This window comes from Asterias rubens, chromosome 5 (assembly GCF_902459465.1).
Source record: "Asterias rubens chromosome 5, eAstRub1.3, whole genome shotgun sequence".
NCBI lineage: Eukaryota > Metazoa > Echinodermata > Asteroidea > Forcipulatida > Asteriidae > Asterias > Asterias rubens.
In genome coordinates, this window is record NC_047066.1 from 19,746,510 (window position 1) to 19,766,494 (window position 19,985).

The 19,985-nt window shown below is 37.6% G+C and overlaps 1 long non-coding RNA gene across 1 annotated transcript in view; it reads left to right on the forward strand.

Moving 5' to 3' along the window:
• LOC117290769 overlaps nucleotides 1-19,985 on the forward strand; it is a 33,345-nt gene that overhangs the window by 5,475 nt on the left and 7,885 nt on the right. Inside the window, exon 2 of the long non-coding RNA XR_004519076.1 lies at nucleotides 3,661-3,737. This is a non-coding gene — a long non-coding RNA (uncharacterized LOC117290769). The remainder of the gene's footprint in view (nucleotides 1-3,660; nucleotides 3,738-19,985) is intronic.

The following is a 19,985-nucleotide window of genomic DNA, read 5'->3' on the forward strand; positions in this document are numbered from 1 at the left end:
AGACATGCAGTAGTACTGCGTAAACCCACTGCCTTTCCTCGGTGCCAGTCTATGCATATAAGTAATTCGACTTACCGGTAGAATATCCCTCCTTTCTTCCCCACATACTCAGTCCTTGGGTGCTTACATTTGGTAGGGCTCATCGAAAAGAAGACGACTCCGTGGCAGGCATGTCACGGGGCGTTGTGGGTAGGACGGTGGAGGGCACTATTGTGTGTGTGAAAGTCTTTGCATTATTGCTTCGCGGAATAAGGAATGTGCAAATTAGTAATTCGACTCTACCGGTAAGTACCGTGTGTCTCAAAGAAAACTAAAAACCTTTTAAAATGAGTGCCGAATTAAAAGTAAATGATTCTGTAGGGAAAGGTTTGGGTGTACGGATAGCTTATGGACTGGACTTTGATATGGCACCAATAGCTGCGAAAATATTTTTTGATTGGGTGAGCACTGCTCACTTTTGTGAAGGGTATGAAAATTAGCGTGCGCAGGAATTAGCCTTCCCTTTGTGAGAGGTAGTCCTTTGTAGCTTACAAGACGTCGGCTACTTCAGGTCAATGGGTAACCTGAAGAACAAATAGCCAACATCTTTGACTTTCCTTCTTTCAACAACCCATATTTGAATAATCAATTTATGTAATTCCCGTCTGGTTATTAAGAAAAACAAATGAAATGTTCAACTCCTCTATAACTGAAATGTGGGGTGAATGTTTTTATTCAAAGTGACAGATGTGAACAAAAAAAGTTTGTAACACGGAAATTGCATGCAACATGTAGGGGGCCTACCATCACCCCATCCTGACTCCTATGAACACACTACTGAGAAAGTTAAAATACTACAAGAAAAAAATGCAATTCCTGTTTACTCACGCATAAAACAAATGGTTAAATAAACCCATAAAATAATTCATTCAGCAAACACAAACTGAGTGCAATCATATCACCATCAATTTTGTAAGCTCAAAAGGCTAATTCCTGCGCAGCCTAATTTTCATACCCTCACATAAGTGACCAGTGCTCACCCAGGCATACATTATTATCGCAGTTTTTTGTGTCATATAAAAGTTGAGATCATAAGCTATCCATACATCCAAACCGTTTTACCCAGAATCGTATATTTTTCATTCTGCAGCCATTTCAAAAGTGTATAGTCTTTTTTGAGACACCCTGTAGAGTGAAGTAGACCCCATCCACACTTCTGTGGGGGGGGGGGATTTACAAATAACTAACAGGGTTTACAGAAGGTAATGGTGAAAGAGTTCTCTTGAAATATTATTTCATGAAATGCTTTACTTTTTGAGAAAACATTAAAACAATTATCAATTCTCGATATCGAGAGTTGTGGATTTATTTTAAACACATCATGACACGGCGAAACGTGCGGAAACAAGGGTGGGTTTTCATGTTATTTTCTCCCGACTCCGATGACCGATTGAGCCTAAATTTTCACAGTTTTGTTTTTTTATATATATATTGTGATACACGAAGTGTGGGCCTTTGGACAATACTGTTTACCGAAAGTGTTCAATGGCTTTAAGGCTGTCGTTTTTCCCTTGACTCTATAATTGGGGCAGGGGGGCAAGTGAGGTGCAAAGAAATGGTTCTGGGCAATCAAACACCTAATTTCCATTAATCAAAAACATTATCATCCTCATGACGTTTTTAATGCCGTTTGTCCAGTCTGTTCTGGGTTTGCTTGCTTTCTCCCTGTGGCTCTCCTCCACTTGGCCCTGTCTGTCGCGTCCCTTGCAACAACTCCAAGCATTTGCATTTTACCTGCCTGGAGCTCTGCAACGTCTTGCGCATTTGGTGTGAACCCACCCACAATTACGCTGGTACGCCTCTTTACCCAGTCTGCATCCTCCTTTCTCTCCACATGGCCAAACTGCATCAGCCTGAGCATCCTTAATACGGTGCCGATCCCCTCCACACAGCAATAGAAATTTTTTTTTAAACAGGACAGTTCTTTTCAGAACTTAGAAGTCTCCCACACATCTGATAAATATACTCCGCGGTAGTAGAATAAAGAAAGACAGTTCTCTAAGAACAAACTCTACCTGGCAAGTAGATACACACATTGTGTTACCGCAAACCAAATATGTAACAGTGATTAATATCATAACCCATTGGCGAAACTGTGGGGGGGGGGGGGCAGGGGGGGGTACCCCCAAACTGATGTTTTGCCTTAATTAGAATTAGCCTTTAGCGAGTTGGGGTGGGAAGTTTGAAACTCTTTCTGGCGGTAGCAATTGAAAGACGGACAGAGTTGTGAAAATTGTTATGCATGAATAAGATGTGTTCAAGGAACGTTACAGAATTGGTTTTGATAACAAAAAAGCAGGACAGTTCCTTTCAGAACTAAGAAGAGTACAATAGCAAGACAGTTCTCTGAAGAACAACTTTTCATGGGGTGCGTTCCACTAGCGCAAACGTAGCGCAACTGTTCGCTTGGAACGATTTGTGTGCACTAGTAATGTCAATAATTATGGCGGCGCCCTAAAATGAAGATGGTGACACCGTACGTAATTTTTCTTTTTAACTTTGTTTTTGCTGTATGTATATCCTCTTAGCTGTACATCATGTGACATCAACTAATGGACTTAGTTATTTCAAATCTGTACATTATTGAATATCCACTGTAATTATGTTTGTGACAAAAAAATAATAGCGTATGCTTGCCCTCTATTTTAAAAACCACTCGCCAACACCTCAGAAATGTGTTCGTGTAAAGTTTCCAATGTTCGCCAACGGTCGCAACGCACAACTAATTCCACTTGAAATTGTACCTGCAATGCCTCAAATCGCATCTGCAAGTTACAGTGTACCTCAAAACACTGGACACTACTGGTAATTGTCAAAGACTAGGCTTCACAGTTAGTTTGTCTAAACGTATGCATAAAATAACAATCCTGTGAAAATTAGAGCCCAATCGGTCGTCGAAGTTGCAAGGAACGCAAGGGAGATATTAATGAAAAAAAAAACACCCTTGTCGCACCATGGTCACACAAAGTTGTCTGCTTTCAGATGTGTGATTTCGAGACCACAAATTCTAAATCTGAGGTCTCGAAATCAAATTTGTGGAAAATTACTTCTTTCTCGAAAACTACGTCACTTCAGAGGGAGTTGTTTCTCACAATGTTTTATACTATCAACCTCTCCCCATTACTCGTAATCAAGAAAGGTTTTATGATAATAATTATTTTGAGTTTTATCAATAGTGTCCACTGCCTTTAAAGCAGTTGAGAACATCAGCTGGATTACAGAAAACTCTAGAAGGGGAGAATGGATATGTGGTTTACAAGAACAACCGATGTAAGATCCCTTTAACAAACAGTGTCAGGGCTCGAAATTGGAGGGAAAACTCCACAAAACCACAGGGCTTCTCGCTCAAAATGTTTACTCGACCAAAATTTAATTAAATTTATCGGGGATAAAGATTGTTTGTGTTTTTGTTTTACCCATACCACTGATGTATGAGATAAGCACTCTACACTCAGTGCTTTCCCGAGTTCTTTGAAAATAAATCAGTGGCAAATTGCTTGGGTGGGTTCGAATCCCACCCAAGTAATATAATAATTTTTTATGCTTGGATTTTTTTGTTCAACCAAATAATGTTTTTTTTTAAACAGAAGTTGTCAAGTTTGCACTTTGTTTGTGTTGCAGTAAAAGCTCACCATATCCAAAGAAGATGAAGAGATCTAACTACATGCAAGACTGCTGAACCCACTCTCCAATGAAAGGTAAATTCCCGAAAACATTTAAAGGAACATTACAGAATTTGTTTTGCTAACAAAACAGTTGATGGCAGTGTAAGCACTCTATGTAATCCACCATAAAGATAAACTGACACACCTGTAGAGTGTAGAAGTTTGAGATCGATCGACCATCTGGGTCACGAGAGAATAGTGAAAAACTGATTACACATTTTGCATGACATCGATGGAAGAAAAAAAATGAATGAAACGCTCACTGAGCAATAAACTCCACATGCGAAATTAGATTATTTATTTCTCACCAAATATGACATTTCAATCATAAATATTTCAAGGGATGTTTTCTTTAACTGTCATCATCATTAGACCGTGTAAGTTTGATGAAAATCTATGACCTTTTTTATTTTGTTACTAACCAATTCTGTTAAGCTCCTTTATGAGCTTCCCATCAAGGGAACTCAGCAAACTCCCACAAGAGAATATAAACACCAAGCTAGCAAAGTTGAAATCTCAAACAAACATTGATTTATTGTCTATGTTTATGAGTTGCATAAATCAATATATTGTGATTCAGTAACCAATCAATACAACCAGACAACATTTATTTCCACCAGACGACAGTACTTATACTAGACATTGTGAAATCAGCTTTTGAGTTTGGTAGGATTTGAACCCACAACCTTTTGATTGCAAGTCCTGCAGTAACCACAGGACCATGGTGACAGAATTTTCACCCAGTTCCAAATTGAACTTTCTGGTAATTTTAGAGAGTGTCAGACATTATGCTGGTTCACAAATCTATGTCAGAATAGACATGAGCTGTAGTATGTATCATCATCATTCGGCAAAGACTTGCGTCTGTGGCCACCTTATCCCCAATATTGTAATATTCCCGAGTTTGTATAACTGCTTTTTTTATTTTTATTGTGGGGTTTAAATCCGAGGGCAGAGGTTCCTATTGTGTTTGAAAAATCCTTCTAGCCTTTTCCCTTTTTTAAAACAAACAGTTAACATTTTTGTAAATAAGTGCACTATTGTAAGCAGGCACAATTGTGCGTTTTTATGCGCTACTTGGCGATCTAAGGGCCTTTGTGGTGCGTCACTCGAATTGTTTGGAATCCGTCTTGTAGTGTCGGGGCTGGTATCCTGGGACCTGCACGTGGTGGCCCTGCTTTTAACTAGCCTTACCAGGATGATATGAGCAAAATTAAGAAATTCATTAATTAAACTGCTTGCAATGGTGCACTTATACAACACCTTACACTTTACTTTCATGAATTTAATATCCAATGTAATACAGGCACAACTTTTCAGGTCATCAGCTTATTTCCTCATTGTGTTTACTCAGCTGTACTGACTAAAAATAAATTAAAGTACATTGTTGTGCCGGCCAATTTTTAAAAATTGGCCTTTTTGAGCCAGGATTTTTGGTTAAAAAAACTGCAAGGGGTTAAACTTGTTCTTTTGACTGATTTGGGGCCATTTAATTTGTCGGCCAATTTTTAAAAATGGGCCTTTTAGAGCCAGGAATTTGGGTAAAAAAAACTGCAAGGGGTTAAACTTGTTCTTTTGACTGATTTGGGGCCATTTAATTTTTCGGCCAATTTTTAAAAATGGGCCTTTTTGAGCCAGGATTTTTTGTTACAAAAATTGCAAGGGGTTAAACTTGTTCTTTTGACTGATTTGGGGCCATTTTATTTGTCGGCCAATTTATAAAAATGGGCCTTTTTGAGCCATGATTTTTGGTTACAAAAACTGCAAGGGGTTAAACTTGTTCTTTTTACGGATTTGGGGCCATTTTATTGTCCGCCCAATTTTTAAAAATAGGCCTTTTTGAGCCATGATTCTTTGTTAAAAAAAACTGCAAGGGGTTAAACTTGTTCTTTTGACTGATTTGGGGCCATTTTATTTTTCGGCCATTTTTTAAAAATGGGCCTTTTTGAGCCATGATTCTTTGTTAAAAAAACTGCAAGGGGTTAAACTTGTTCTTTTGACTGATTTGGGGCCATTTAATTTTTCGGCCATTTTTTTAAATTGGGCCTTTTTGAGCCATGATTCTTTGTTAAAAAAACTGCAAGGGGTTAAACTTGTTCTTTTGACTGACTAAGGGCCATTTAATTTTTCGGCCAATTTTTTAAAATGGGCCTTTTTGAGCCAGGAATTTTTGTTAAAAAAACTGCAAGGGGTTAAACTTGTTTTTTGGACTGACTTGGGGCCATTTTATTTTTTGGCCAATTTTTAAAAATGGGCCTTTTTGAGCCAGGATTTTTGGTTAAAAAAACTGCAAGGGGTTAAACTTGTTCTTTTGACTGATTTGGGGCCATTAAATTTTTCGGCCAATTTTTTAAAATGGGCCTTTTTGAGCCATGACTTTTTGTAAAAAAAAACTGCAAGGGGTTAAACTATTCTTTTGACTGATTTGGGGCCATTTTATTTTTCTCCCAATTTTTAAAAATAGGACTTTTTGAGCCATGATTCTTTGTTAAAAAAAAACTGCGAGGGGTTAAACTTGTTCTTTTGACTGATTTGGGGCCATTTAATTTTTCGGCCAATTTTTTAAAATGGGCCTTTTTGAGCCATGATTTTTTGTAAAAAAAAACTGCAAGGGGTTAAACTATTCTTTTGACTGATTTGGGGCCATTTTATTTTTCTCCCAATTTTTAAAAATAGGCCTTTTTGAGCCATGATTCTTTGTTAAAAAAACTGCAAGGGGTTAAACTTGTTCTTTTGACTGATTTGGGGCCATTTTATTTTTCGGCCATTTTTTAAAAATGGGCCTTTTTGAGCCATGATTCTTTGTTAAAAAAACTGCAAGGGGTTAAACTTGTTCTTTTGACTGATTTGGGGCCATTTTATTTTTCGGTCATTTTTTAAAAATGGGCCTTTTTGAGCCATGATTCTTTGTTAAAAAAACTGCAAGGGGTTAAACTTGTTCTTTTGAATGACTTTGAATACGGCCAAAGTGCCATGAATTTCAAGCCGGGGAGGACGCTCTACAAGGTATTTTGGAGGCTAACTTCTTCCGCACTCAAGAGGGCGCTATAGCAAAAACTTTTAGGAACTTTTGGATGCCGAGTACTCACGGCCACTAGAGGGCGCTACAACAAAAACTGTTAGGCAATCAAAATTAATGATGGAAAAAATGCATGTTAATTTGTTATAGCGCCCTCTTTTGACTAAACTTTACATGTTTTGCTGTAAAAACTGCCCTAATGATCCCCTCTCCGATCCTGCACCCAAATCCATCCACTCAAAAAGGCTCATTAAATTGGCCAGAACTTAAAATGGTCCCAAATCAGTCATAAGAACAAGTTTAACCCCTTGCAGTTTTTTAAACCAAAAATCCTGGCCCCATTTTTAAAAATTGGCCGATTTTTTTTTCATTAAAACTCAGTCAAAAGAACAAGTTTAACCCCTTGCAGTTCTTTAAACCAAAAATCCTGACCCAAAAAGGCCCATTTTTAAAAGTTGGCTGTAATATAAAATGGTCCCAAATCATTCAAAAGAACAAGTTTAACCCCTTGCAGTTTTTTAAACCAAAAATCTTTGCCCCATTTTTAAAAATTGGCCGATTGTTGTTATTATTAAAAATCAGTCAAAAGAACAAGTTTAACCCCTTGCAGTTTTTTGAACCACAAATCCTGGCTCAAAACGGCCCATTTATAAAAATTGACCGAAAAATAAAATGGTCCCAAATCAGTCAAAAGAACAAGATTAAATAAAAAGACAGACTCAACATGAATTTAATAAACTGATTGAGCAATTTGTTTACACAAAACAAGACTTCAGATGTATTCATGACAATGCACTTATTTTATTTTTTTCTCAAGTCCTCTCAAACGCCCTTTTCCTCTTTTTTTTATTCATCGTGAGAGCCAAAGAGTGAACTCAAACACGTTTTTTTTCTGTTGACTAGTTGCAACAGGCATGCAACCAAAATTTAATGAGCAAAAGAGTGAATGTCTGGCACAGCAATGTACTTTAACCTATTTTCAAACAGTACAGCTGAAAAACCACAATTAGGAAATTGATGACCTGAAAAGTTGTGCCGGTAATACATTGGATATTACACTCATGAGGGTATAAAGGGTAAGGTATTGTATAAATGCACCATCGCAAGCGTTTAATTTATTTGGTTCATAATTTTGCCTATATCATCCTGGTAAGGCTAGTTAAAAGCAGGGCCACCACGTGCAGGTCCCAGGATACCAGCCCCGACACGCCCGGGAGATCATAAGGGCCCTCATACTATATTAAATCAGCGCCCAGGTCCATGCCCCCGTCTGAGGGGGGCACCCCCTACTCCCGAAACGCGGTCCCTAGCCCCATGGCCTAGACTAGGAACTAACCCGTTTGGTCAACCATAGTTTGTGATAACACCAAATGATGCACCTTTAAGATCAACCACCAGATGTGAAACAACCGGCCGGGCTGAGACCCCACATGCCACGTACATGTGTCCAAGTCCCTTTTCGCAGTAAGTCTGGAATTTCCCATGCTTTGTACTTCCGGATTCCAAACAATTCGAGCGCCGCACCACCAAGACATCCCTAAAACACGCCCAGGAGATCATAAGGTCCCTCGTACTCTAATTAAAGAGCGCCCAGGTCCATGCCCCCGTCTGAGGGGGGCACCCCCTACTCCCGAGACGCGGTCCCTAGTCCCATGGCCTAGACTAGGAACTAACCCGTTTGGTCAACCATAGTTATGATAACATCAGATGATGCACCTTTAAGATCAACCACCAGATGTGAAACAACCGGCCGGGCTGAGACCCCACATGCCACGTGCATGTGTCCAAGTCCCTTTTCGTAGTAAGTCTGGAATTTCCCATGCTTTGTACTTCCGGATTCCAAACAATTCGTGCAACACCACCAAGGCCCTAAGATCGCCAAGTAGCGCATAAAAACGCATAATGTGTGCTTGCTTGCAATGGTGTACTTATTTACAGAAATGTTTTAAGTAGTTTAAAAACTTAATTGAAAAACACCATTAAAACATGTCAGGCCTAATAACACATTAAGAATAAATGAAAAAATTTAAGAAAAATTACATTGTTCATTCATAACTTGACAATGAACAGCTATTAGTGTGTTCTGATGACTAGATGCTGATGTTTTCGTATTCGTTGCTCTCCTTGTACTTTGTAGCCTTCAGCAATGTCAGTGGAGCTGATTCCCTCTGCACTTGATTTCGGGGAACAGCTGAATCTCTGGCTCTGAAAGAATAAGTTTACAGATACAAAGTTGTATGGATGCCAAAAAGTTAAATTAGCAAAATATCCTGCAGAGGTATCAAATCTGGCTTAAAAAAACAATGCATAATGGTAACTTGCAATTTGCTTGCCATTTCGATTTTGTGTAAAATATACATCAGGTCTTGACGAATTTGCTTTTAAGGAATTTACCTTTTACTAGAGAGTGCAATTCCTTAATCAAAATTGAAAGCAGAAACTCACCAATTCCAGAAGTGACAGATCGTTGCTGTCCAATGAAGGCTCCACATTGACAACAGGAGTAGAGGTCTAGGTTTAGGCTGAAGCAGACACCAATGAACTCATGCATCGTGGTGACCTTAGCAGAATGCCCCGATGGGCCGCGATTCTGCAGCTTAGGTATACCCATGGAGCTATAGCTCCATGGGTATACCAACCACCACATTCGATTTTTGGGCGGCGGAAATACGCTTTGAGCGGCAAGAATTCGCATTCACAAACAAAAACAATTTAAGCATGCACACAAACAGGAACACATCAACAAACTCATACAAATTGCAAGCGAAAATATAAATCACAGGAAAGGAAGCAGAGAGGTGTTTAAAATTTAACAAAACTGATTTTCTTAAGCACAAGAAAAAAAGGTTACACTAGGACTGCTCAAATAACAGTGAAGTGTATCTTGCCATGTGGAACGTCCAAAGCCTTCCTGTAACAAAACAAACAGTAGATGTAAAATAATTAATTACTTTCAATTGAATTGCTTTCACTTTAGAATTTTTATCAAAAATACTTGCAGACCACCAACAGTTTAAAAAAACTACTCCAAGAAACTTATGCAGATCCAGTTTATTTTCAGTGTTGAATGTTTGGATCAAATTGATATTTTCCCTCGAACAAGTTTCAGACTTACAGAGAAATGTGGCACATAGTGGCCCCTTTGTATTTTCCAAAGTTCTAGAGTTATTTTTATGAAACTTGCCACAATTGTACATTTTACAACTTGTCCTTATTTGAGATAAGACTAGTCTTTACTCTTCGTGAGATCCACCCCATGTGACTAGCACTGGCACTTTCTTTAGAAAAACACGTGGAAAGTTTGTAGTAAAAGACCCCAAAATCATTTGTTTTATTTTAATCAATTGTCCCAAGGTCAAGCAAATGCTTGCCATGCTGGCAGCTGATCATGATAAGAACTATTTTTTTTAACAATTATTATCGTAGATAAGTATTGCTAAAAGTAAACAAATGTGGTGGTGGTAAGATGCAGCAAGAAAAAGCTAGACACAATATATTTTGGTAGTGGGGATCATTTTCTTTTTGGGAAAAGAGCAATAGGAATTTTTAGCCAGCATGTGGCATCAACGTTTCCATATCCTCTTCTTATATGTCACTCCACAAATTGGTTGTACTTTATAAGATTGGAATGAGACCCTACTGGCCCAAGTCCTTAATCCTTCACTTTGGACACTGGAGAAAGTATTGTGATTGTAGGGCTTCAATTAACCTGTTTACAGAGAAGGTAGTTCTTTATGCCAAGATGTATGATGATAAGTGGGTCTCAGACATTCATGTTGAACTTTTGGAGACTGGAGCTGCAGGCAGGAAAATGAAACAAAAACATGTTTTGTTTTAAAAAAAAACTAATAAAAATCTGACAGTTATTTCATTGTATCACCACTAAAAGTTTTTTTTTACAATCCAGAAAAAAATAAAAATAAAACAAAGGTATTTTGTGCTTACTCTCAATTTTTCTGGAAACAATACAACCTTGATTAATAAGGAGGAGAGCGCAGAACCTTTATTAGTTTATAACGATCTCAGCTTTTCACCCTTTCAAAAGATTGTAAAAGAACTGCTGGATCCTTACCAATATTAATATGTCTTGATTAAAAAATGTAAGGAAAACTGTTATTAAATATCTTCAAATTTGAATCAAAATATGTATTAAAGGAGTAATTTAGTAAAACCCTGTGCCTCATCAATGTGATTTATCAATGTGATTTACTGTTAAGTGGAGCAAACAGCTTTAGGCTGAAAAAAACAATATGTTATGTACTCCAGACATTTGTTGTTATTTTTTGGGGGTGGCTAAACTATCACAAAATGTATAACTGGGTTGGCACAAATTAGCCCTTTGTGGTAAGGTTTTACAAAATCTGTAAAAAAGAAGAAGAAAAAAAGGGTTTTTACTAAATGATTTGGTGTACTTTTTGAAGTAAAGGCTGCCAGTATGCAATCACTGGTTGGCAAACATAACAACTGTGCCGTGGCAATTGTTTATATTGAACCTGTCGTGTCCAAGTCATTAAATTCATTCAATTTATGGTTCATAACAAACAAATTGCAAAAAAGTTGCAACATCGACCTAATTGAAAGTAGATTTACAGTAAAAACTAACAATGTGTGCACTTTCCACAAGTTTCGTACAGATTTGTCTACAACTATTCAAATAGTGTGTGAATATTATTTTGTTAACGCACATGCAATTATTTTTGTTAGAATACATTAGCCCAAAAGGTTAGAATAGCTAAGAATGTCTGGAACTAGGTGTGGCCTGTGTGTGAGTGTGAATGGAATTGAGTGGGCCAGGAGGGTGAATGTGGTTTGACCAAGAAACACCCTGCATGAATCTCAATTTCATAAAGCAGATCAACTACAGAACACTGCTTAGCAACTTTGCTAAGCAATAAATGAGCGGGGCATCAGTTGCTACAATGTAAATTTTATAGAATTTTAGCTGGTAGCCAGTCTCAAGTAAGACTTTTTCTGCTTACAGACTTTAAGATGATGGGCCCTGATCTATGACACTACATGCAGTGATTTCACCTCTCTCATGAATCATCCCATTTGCTCATTAGCAGTGCGAGACAAAGATTATTGAGCCTACTGGCCCAAGTCCTTCTGAATCCTTCATTTTGGATACTGAAGGAATTTGGGATCCTTCATTTTGGATACTAAAGGAATTAGGATTGTAAGGGTATCAATTTACCCGTTTACAGAGAATGTTGTTCTTGATGCCAGGCTGTATGATGAGACTGGAGCTGCAGGCAGGCAAACAAAACGCACCTTTTTGTTAAAAACATCTAGCGGTCCCACAAAGTCATTTTGTACAAGAAAACAGACGAGGAGAATCTCCTAAAGAGGAGATTGAAATTGTACCCAGTCAGTTTGCCACATTGTTTACAATTTGGTATTCATAAGTTTTGGGGTCTTTTAGGTTTTTTACGTCTCAATTTTTGTTTCCACTTTAAGATTGACATTCTCAATGGCGCAGGGTTTGTAGTAAGACCAAAATACATTAACCTGGAGGCTGTTGGTTCAAATCTTGTAATTTGTCTTTGTTCAACCGAACAATTCAAAAAAAAACATACATGGTTTGCATCATGTACAATTGCTTCTCATTCCTAGATTTTGTGTAATGTTGACATCAGGCCTAACTGATAATACTAATTTGCTTTTTAGAAACTAACCTTTTACTAGAGAGAGCAATTCCTTTAAGGGACACCCTGCCTTGGACCGGGCGAGTTGGTCCACGAAAAGGGCTTGAAACCTTGTGTTATGAAATGCATATCATGGTTTGAAATATATTTTAAGAGTAGAATATAGTCTACGCAAAATAATATGCCTCGAACTACAGGGCTTTCCTTATACGTTGTGAACTAACATGGCACGCCATTTTGACTCCGCAAAATGGCCGACCGTGTTAGATCGCAAAATAAAAGGAAAACCGTGCCATTTCGAGGCATAGTTGTGTGGCTCATCTATTTGTCTTTGAAAGCATTGTTCCAACAATATTCATTTCATAGCAAACGCTTTTCATACACCAATCCAAGGGAACGTACCCATTTAATCACAGCCCATCTTCTTGTTGAAGTGTAGACATCTTTGGAGATGGCAAGCCTTGCTGTAACAAAAACAAACAGTAGACTTTGCAAAATTAATGTTTCCATTACAAATCATTCAATACTTTCAAATAAATTGCTTTCACTTTAGAACTTGTATAACAAAATCTTACAGAAATCAAACTTCCTGAAACAATTTTCTTGAGTATTGGTGTTGGTAGAACTTTATTATCAGTTACATAAAACCAACCTTTTAACTTTAATTTAGTTTTTTAAATTTGTTTTGCTTGATCTTGGTCAAATTGATACTTCCCTCAAACAAGTTTCACTTAACCCTATCAGGACTGGGCTTTTTGTCAGAATAACAGGGAAGGGGGCACTGTGGTGACCCCCTTTTTATTTTCCCACTGTTTGGGGAACTATATAAAAAAAGAAATTGATAACAAACTTTGTTTTGGGGTTTTCACTTCAATTCTTTTTAAAAATGGAGACACCCAAAGGTACAGACTGAAAACAAAAACCAAGACGATGTTGCATATTGTGGCCATCATATTCCCACAATGGATATAACAGGTTAACACTCCACTGCCACTTTCTTGGGAAAGACCCAAAGAAAGTAAAATGGGTGGAAAGTTTGCAGTAAAATACCACAATAACTACTATTTTGTCCACAATATGACCCTGGATACTTTGTTGGGTAAAGTCAAAAAGTTTGTTGGTGGTAAGATGTAGCAATAAAAACCTATTAACAAATATGGTGGAGTGCACCATGTGCCCCCCCTACAGATGGGGTTTTAATGTAATTAAGAGTTGTCATTCCAAGGTGGAAATGATGCAAAATGAGCAGTATTTCAGTAGGAATCTTCGCCAGCATATACCCTCTTTCCTTCTTTATCCTCTTCTATGTCACTCCATACCAAATACTTTATCAGATTAGAGTTTGAGAACCTGTAATGAGGTTTTGGGGCCTACATGGCCCAGTCCTTATAAATCTGGAGCAGTAGGCAAAGGAAACAAATACACCTTATTGTTGGTAATTCTCAAAATGATTATTAGCATAAACGTTTCGTGGTGACGAGTTATGGGGAGAGGTTGATGGTATAAAACATCGTGAGAAAAAGGCTCTCTCTGAAGTGCCTTAGTTTTCGAGTACTAAGTAATTTTCCACGAATTTGATTTCGAGACCTCAGATTTAGAACTTGAGGTCTTGAAATCAACCATCTAAACGCACACAATTTTGTGTGACAAGGTTTTTTCTTCTTTCATCTCGCAACTTTGATGACCAATTGACCTCAAATTTTCACAGGTTAGTTTTTTTATACATATGTTGAGATACACTAACTATGAAGGTTAGTCTTTGACAATTACCAAAAGTGTCCACTGCCTTTAAAAAGTATTATGTTCTTTGGAAAGAGATCTTGTAGGCCTAATGAGCAACTGGCCCAAGTCCTTCTGAATCACCACTTTCGATACTGAAGAAGGAATTGAGACTGTATAAGGGTTTCAATTTACCTGTTTACAGTGAAGGTAGATCCTATGGTCAGACTGTTCACTGATTGGGTCTCAGCCTTGTTGACATGTAGATGTTTTGGAGACTGGAGCTATAGGCAAAGGAAACAAACACACAATATTAATAAAAAGTAGTATGTGCTTTTGAAAGAGACCTTGTAGGCCCAACTGAGCAACTGTCATTTGAGCCTACTGGCCCAAGTCCTTCTGAATCCTTCACTTTGGATACTGAAGAAGGAATTGAGACTGTAAGGGTTTCAATTTACCTGTTTACAGCGAAGGTAGTTCCTATGGTCAGACTGTCCGATGATTGGGGGTCAGCCTTGTTGACATGTAGATGTTTTGGAGACTGGAGCTATAGGCAAAGGAAACAAACACACCTTATTGTTAAATAGTAGTATGTGCTTTTGAAAGAGACCTTGTAGGCCTAATGAGCAACTGTCATTTGAGCCTACTGGCCCAAGTCCTTCTGAATCATTTACTTTGGATACTGAAGAAGGAATTGAGACTGTAAGGGTTTCAATTTACCTGTTTACAGAGAAGGTAGATCCTATGGTCAGACTGTTCGATGATTGGGTCTCAGCCTTGTTGACACGTAGATGTTTTGGAGACTGGAGCTATAGGCAAAGGAAACAAACCCACCTTATTGTTAAAAAGTAATACTTCTCATACTTATCGTAGCACCACAAAAGTAATTTCGTACAATTAATAAAACATGGCCCAATTTCATGGCTCTGCTTAACCATAAGCAAAGAATCTCTTACGGAAGCAGGAAATTCATCAAGTGAATTTAACAGCCTGCTTAGCAGGGACTTTTGGCTTGTGCACGTAGGTACTCCAGGTTACTAGGCATCTTTGCTTACACAGCTAGTGCAGAAATTTGGCGCTTAGCAAGCAATCGAGGAATGGTGATCAAGGTGATCCCAAGTGACCAATTATAGGGCAATTTTTGTTTTTCCTCAATTTATTTTTGTAAAAATACAATTTTCCACAATTTGATACTATAATATTTAATAATGTGCCTTTGCAGTGAATGCTCTTATAACTTTGCCAATCACTGATTTGTACACTTTTACATCAGTCAAATCAAAGTTGACAAATTGTATTTCAATTTGTACTTTACTCCAGTGTGTACAAATAATATTCAAATAGAGTGTAAATATATAATGCAAGTAGCTGTTTGAATTAGCCCAGAAAGGTATAAGAATAACCAAGTATGTCTGGAAGAAACCTTTTGTGTGAGTTGTGCAAGTGCCTAGACACACACCATAGTCTTTTGGTGACGTGGGACGTGGTCTAAAATAAAACAAGAATGGTGTAACTTCACTCTGCAATGTTTAACTGTTGGGCACATTTGTCAACAAATCCATGGTAGCAGGTTCTGGCCGGACTAGATTGCCTCCACTGCGATTCATGTGAGTGTCATTGGTCATATAGTAACCATCGTTTACCATCCCATCACTTAATTCGTCTTTTCAATCAGAATCATTTTGTGATAATTAAAAGGTACTCCTGTGCTTCTTCTGGTCCAAAAGGAGACGCCATGTTGAGATATTGGTCGCAAAATCACACAATTTAAACCTAAACACATTCAACCATGTTTTTCTTTAAATTTGTCAATAATGCCCCCTATTGATTATCACATTAAACAAAATTGATCAACAATGGTTATAAACAGCCGAATGAGGGCAGTATATACGTGGGTTGTAGCTTTAACCGATTCTCACAGGCCAATTTGAACATGTTTTTGGTGGGCCCTAGCGGCAGCCTTGTGCACTTAAGAGTTGAGTAATTAACTGTTGAACACTGTAAAACTTTGTGAAAACTGCGAAAACGATGAGTGTCTGTTTATTGAAAATTTATCTCGGTCAAACATTTTGTCCCTTTGTGAAAACTAAAAAGGCAGCGAGTAGTTGTTTTTGACCCCATGCCCGCACTTTAATATACGGTCGACTCCCGTTAATACGAGGTCCGGCGGACTGGCCCAATTTCCTCGTATTATCCGAACCTCGTCTTAAACGCAGCGTGCTAAATATAGATACACACGTCATCATTGTGCATGCACACAACACGTGTACGTGCATATACACTTGTACACAACACGTGTACATGCATATACACTTGTGTTAGCCTGCACGGAGCGGTTTGCTTATCAGAACAGCTATTACGAGCATCTTGTACACAAGAATATCATTGCTAAATGTCTGTTATTGAGTGATTAATCAGGGAAATGTAATATTTTGTACAATTTATGATAACAATATAGCAAAGAGATGTCTACATGCCGTTCAGAGCGAGTGGATTCTGCCGCGTAGCGCATGGTATGAACATGATGCATGCACTGAACGTTCATTTTCGTTGGTGATCGACATGGAGTATCATGATAACAGCATGTCAAGCATGGGACACCAGTGAGATGTTTCTGGGGTTCCGTTGCACATGGACTGAGGGGAGTGATGATTGTAGAAAGGAGCTTGTTTCAGTTACTTTGTCGTTTCCTTTTTTAATAATATTGTATTGTTTCATTTTTCAATTTCTCCTTTTAATTCTTATTACAGTATTTAATTCATTAAATCTTTGTGTATCTGTGTCTTTTAAAATAATTTTCTTTTTGATTGATATTATTGAATTAATAAAATCTTTGCGTATCTGTGTCTTTTAAATCATCTCTATCTTTTGATGTGATTGAATTTAATATTCCGGACGGGCAACCTTTGTTTTTTTCTTTCTTTTCTTAAAAAAACAATTTTTGGAATCGGGGGAATCTTTATTCATTTAATTGTTATTATTGAATTAATAATAATATTTTTAATTGAAAAAGGGGCTCTACTAAAAAAAAAAAAACTCGAACAGCGGTGACGTTTTTGAAGTTTTGCATGGATGATACGAGCAAGGATTAATCATTAGAACCCCCAAATACTGCCGAGTGCGCTCGCCGACATGAATTTATTAAGTAAGCGGCATGTTTTTGAAATTGAGAAGGATTGTCAGTGACTAAACCGTTGGTGGTTTTGAGCCACGCGCGTGATTTAAGCCCTCTATTGTCTGCTTGGGTAAACCAGTCCGTTGAATAGACTGGTGGCACTCTACGAGCACCATGCAATTATCACCTCTATTGTATTGATCATGGGGTTTAAGGGCTTCATGTCATTTCTCAACCTTGACGAAGGTAAGCTTTTTTTTACACACTTATTCCAGGCCCTCGCTACAAACGTCTGAAAACAATACATTTTGTCTCCAAGGGACCGCAAAATTACCTCGTAATAACTGTGTTCTCGCAACTTCCCTGCTCGTATAATCCATATTTTAATGCATTGAAACACGCACGGGGCGGTTCGGGACCGGCAAAAAACCTTGTAATAACCGGAACCTCGTAACATGCGAGCTCGTAATAACGGGAGTCGACTGTACCATGTAAAAATTGGGAAATCTCAGTGTTTGTGGCAACGTTAAAGAGGAAATCACAACATGCATTGAATTTTACCAACAAAAAGTGTAACAATTTGAATTTGTTTTGTATTGACACAGACTGACTGAGTATAATCATGACATGTTTTCAGGCATCTTCACCTTGTTGACACCTTCCCAGCATGGGCTCGAATTGGTGATAAAAAGAAAAAATATACGGTAATAATTACTGTTTTTCGAAAACATTGGCAATTATTGACAATCAACGTCACATATATTTATTTTGATTTGTTTTTATGCATCATGTACATAAATTAACTTTTTAAGGGAAAACACAAATTTCAATTATACTGGGCAAAGTTTAATAAAGCTGTCTGAACACAGAGAATTGCAGCAAAAAAACATTATGGAATGTTGGCTAAAGTAACCAGTTTCTCTCAGACATGATTTTTCTGTACATATAGCAAATTTTTAAGCTTACACTGACAGGCTTTATCAAGTTGGGCCCAATTTAATAAAGTTGTCAAGTTGTCAAGCAGAAAGTACTACTTGACAAATTTCTTTGCTAAGCAAAATATGAGATGGGCACCAGTCAAAACAATGTTAACTTGTCATGGAGTGGCTGATAACTTGTTTCTGTTTAGCAATACTTTCCTGCGCTAGGCTTTGAAAATGGGCCCACATGGGCGGCACAGGCCACAGCTCCATTATACTTCTTCTGGAAATGTGTTTTAAAATATGTTTGTAAGATATAAAGAGCTAAATCGTTATGACAATATTAATGTCCAATTATTTTAACAATTTTCAGCACAATATTGTTCTTATACAGTGACACCAGGGCCAAATTTAATAAAGTCTGGTCATTGCTGGGTGAGTACAAACAAATCTAAGCACAAACAAATCTTGTTTAGCAGGAACAGGAATACCAGCTACACTCAGAAAAATATTTACACAATTTGTGTAAAAAAAACCATGTTTTAGAGGCAGGGGGTGAACCTGCTAACAGTTAGGTAAACTTTTCCCAGTTCGTTGCAGGGTAAAACTTACACAACAAAGACTTACAAACTTACTTCGTTTAGGAGTAAACATATTTACCTAAATTTTCAGTAAACACTAGATATGTAAAATATTACACATTGATTGTGTAAACCTTACACTTATATTACATGTAAAACTATTCCGCGTTACCCTTTTAATGGGCAAAAACTTTGATTTACCTTATAGCTGTGTAATTATTATTATTTAACCGTTTGTTTAGGTAAAATGTTTACTTGGATTGTTTGTAGTCGTACAAAAATAAAAAATTACATCTTTTTACCGTTGTTTGTACCCTTTTCCCGTCTGAACGTTTGAGTTTGTTCTAACACGACCCTAAGGCCTTACTGCCTGTTTGTGCTCGTTGAGCAAAAGTTACAAGCATGGGGATTTTGCTCTTTGATGGGCGTATTGAAAGGTGAGTTTCTCAAAAAAATGTCGATCTTCAGTCATATACAGACACTGATATTTGCGTATTATTATTTGTTAGTTTTTACAACCATTTCGGCCTACACGTTTGCCATAAACGTGAACATGTCTGCAGCGCTATAAAGTGAGCATGTGTTGTAACGTGTTGCAACATGTTGTCTTGCTATATCAGCATTATAGCGCTGTATACATCTTTAAGTTCATGGCAAACATGTAGGCCAAATTTTAATGGTTGTAAAACTAACAAAAAATAATACGACACGCATCAGTAGATATGGCTGTAGATCGTAACAACTTTTGAGAACTCACCTTTTAATACGTCCACCTAGGGGCACAAATCCCCATTCTTGTAACTTTTGCTCGCCGAGCACGAACGACATGACTGCATGGACTGAGACGTTAGCAACTTTTCACGCAGACACGTGCGTGCGCAAACGCGGGGAAAACATAACTTGCATGTAAACACCGGATTATTTTTCACAGTTCCTTGTAAGACCTACCAATGCCATGTAAAGTTTCTCTTTACTTTGGTAAATCTTACATAACTTTGATTAACTGCAATACTTACTCTCAAAACATGTATATTTTTTTTTACATTAATACAAATCAGTATATATTTTTGGCCGTGTTTTACTTAAGTTAGGTAGTTTCTTACATAACTTTTTTTACAAAACATCTTTTTACCATTTGTTTTCTGAGTGAAAGTTTACATTGTTGCGACTGGTGCTACACCAACTATTTGTTTAGCAAAGAATTTTCTGCTAACCGGCTTCATGAATTTTAGGCTCAGTTTCAGAACAAACTCGCTTTGGACGGGTTGTCATGGAGTCTGGA